Raw genomic sequence first — 2977 nt, 5'->3', positions numbered from 1 at the left:
TATGTTAATTATGAGGATGTGTTATTGATTCACTGATGTTAATATGCTTAAACAGATTGTGGGGAGTTACTCCTTGTGGTTATCAAAAGTATGAGGTTAGATTCACTGATGTTGCATATGGAGTGGATCTAATTGCAAAGAAGTGTGCCTGTAGAATATGGCAACTTACAGGGATACCATGCTTACATGGAGTGGCAGCAATATCTTACTTAAATCATGATGCTGAGGCATATGTGTCCCAATCATACACTACTGAGGCTTACCTAAAATGCTACAAATATAGCATTAATCCTCTCAATAGTAGTGAAATGTGGCCAGATGTTCCATACCATAAGCCTTTGCCTCCCAAAAGAAGAAGATTACCTGGTAGGCCATCTGTGAAAAGGAAGAGGGATGCAATTGAACGAGAGTTGAGTGGATCAAGTAGACAAACTGTCTCAAGAAGGGGTAGCATAATAAAGTGTGGTATTTGTAAGGAACCAGGTCACAACAAGAAAAAGTGTCCATCTAACCAACAAAGCAATACATCAGGTGAATATTTTTAAAAACATTATATCATTTGAACAAAGAATTGACATTTTAATTTTTGTTTGCAGTACCAAGTTCATCCAGGGGCAGTGGAGCAGACCCAAGTTTATCCAGGAGCAATGAAGGACCACCACCTCCTCTACCACCACCTGCAGCCCAACAACCTCCTCCACCACCACCTGCAGCCCCCATGCCAAGAAGAAGGGTCCCAGTTAGTAGAAGTGGAAGGAGGAAATATTCTGAACGTGTAACACCAAGATTTCCAAAAACAAAATTTTCATTTAAATAATCAATTTAATATTAAAAACACTTGTTTAAAATCTGATTCGCATTCAAATTACAAAACATAGTTTCATTTTCATTATAATAGAAGACCAGGATCCTCCAAAACACAACTCTTTCTTCGGTGTGTACAATCGAACCGTTGCCATCCCGCGTTACTATAAGAACCTGAAACAACATAACATAAACAACGTAAGCACGAAGCTTAGTGAGTTCCCCAGTATACCTTACGCACATACGCCCTCCGGCCCGGACCTTCTGGTCCTCATTACAACGCCTTCCGGCCCATAACATCTTGCCTTCCGGCCCACATATCATACATAGCACATATAACACTTAACTTACCACTTATAGCATACATATTCATATAACACTTAACTTACCACTTATAGCATACATATCACATAACATATTCGACCTTCCGGTCACACAGTCAAACCCTTCCGGGTACAGTATAGTGAGAAGACTCACCTCGCAGACACTAGAAGATAGCAACTCCTAAAATCCCTTGCACTTGATCCTCCGAGCTACAAGCTCCCTGTAACATCATATATCCCTTATTTAATTCTTCTATCTTCCACGTTAACTGACCCTAAGAAATCACACCAGTCAACTCTGGTCAACAGTCCATTGTCAGCTCGACTGGACTCGGCGAGTTCCCTGGCGACTCGGCGAGTCTGGTCGTCCTTCAATCCTCTGAGATTCCCCTTCTACTCGTCGAGTATCCTCTTTGACTCGACGAGTCACTCCTGGAAGAATCGCGGGGCCACCCCGACTCCACTCGCCGAGTCTGAAGAACAACTCGGCGAGTCCCAGTGAATCTTCAAGCTACTCGCCGAGTCTGATCATCCGACTCGGCGAGTCCATGCCATGCAGTCGATCAAACTGCTTCCTGAGATACATATTTTCCGAAATACACACTCATGGGACTTCTGGACCTCTAATCATCCTATTACCAGGGTATAAACTTTTGTATAACAACATAATAATCCATCAAATCTCCAAATGGGTTTCATAAACCCTAAATTCGTGTACGCATCAAAATAACAGGAATGATCCGAAACCTTACCTGAAAACATACTCTCTGTGTCCCCAAACCTCAGAACTTGACCTCCTTGCTCTTCCTTTGGCCAAAACCCTTCCTCTTCTTGCACCACAATTCCTTCAAAGTCAATAATGGCCTTCAAGTTTTGCTCCGAATGCCACAGTCGTCTAGGGTTCTCCATAATCGGCCAAAAGACGAGAAATGACGACATACAACCCTTAAATACGACCCAATACGAAACGGCTAGGGTTTCTGCTGAACAGCGTCGACTCGCCGAGTCCATACCTGGACTCGTCGAGTCCAGTCGCGAACCCGCGACCAAATCTGCGACCCTACTCGGCGAGTCTGGCTCCAACTCGCCGAGTCTCCCCCTTAAAACACCCCAAAATGCAATTTAACAATACTTGAGATTTTGGGCTGTTACAATTCTCCCCCACTAGAATTAGACTTCGCCCTCGAAGTCTCACTCTGAAAATAGTTCTGGATGCTGCTCCCGCATCACACGTTTCGGCTTCCCTAAACACTACCGATCTCTCCCGAGGCCGCTACTGAACCAATACCAGAGGTACCTCCTTGTTCCTCAGAACCTTGATCTTCCGATCTCCGACGGCCACTGGCCTCTCGACGTAACACAGACTCGCATCCACCTAATCGTTCTCTAGCAGAACCACTGCTGACCCATCCGCTATACACCTCTTCAACTGTGACACATACCAGTGTCATGGATCCCAATTCCGTTGACAGCTCCAAACGATAGGCCACCCTTCCTACCTTCGCACCTTCACGATAAGACCCAACATACCGGGGCCCCCCATTTACCCCTCTTCCTAAATCGAAGCGCCCCATCAGAAATACGAAGTCGCTGACCTGAATCACATGCTCGCAACGGCGTCTGCCTGCATAACTTTCCTATTAACTCTAGATGATCACTAACTCTCTTAACCTGCTGAGTCTGCTTTGTCAACTAAAGTACGAACTCTGAACTGCTCATCACTCTTTGTAATCGGAAATTACCCAAGATGCACTCTGCTCCAAATCTCAACGATCACTCAGCCCATAAGGGTTAGGAAACCCTGAACCATCGGATCCCCGATCCAAAGCCCGCTTTGCCCATTCCGGACC

Source organism: Lactuca sativa, chromosome 8 (genome assembly GCF_002870075.4).
Source record: "Lactuca sativa cultivar Salinas chromosome 8, Lsat_Salinas_v11, whole genome shotgun sequence".
NCBI lineage: Eukaryota > Viridiplantae > Streptophyta > Magnoliopsida > Asterales > Asteraceae > Lactuca > Lactuca sativa.
This window is presented reverse-complemented; position numbering follows the sequence as displayed.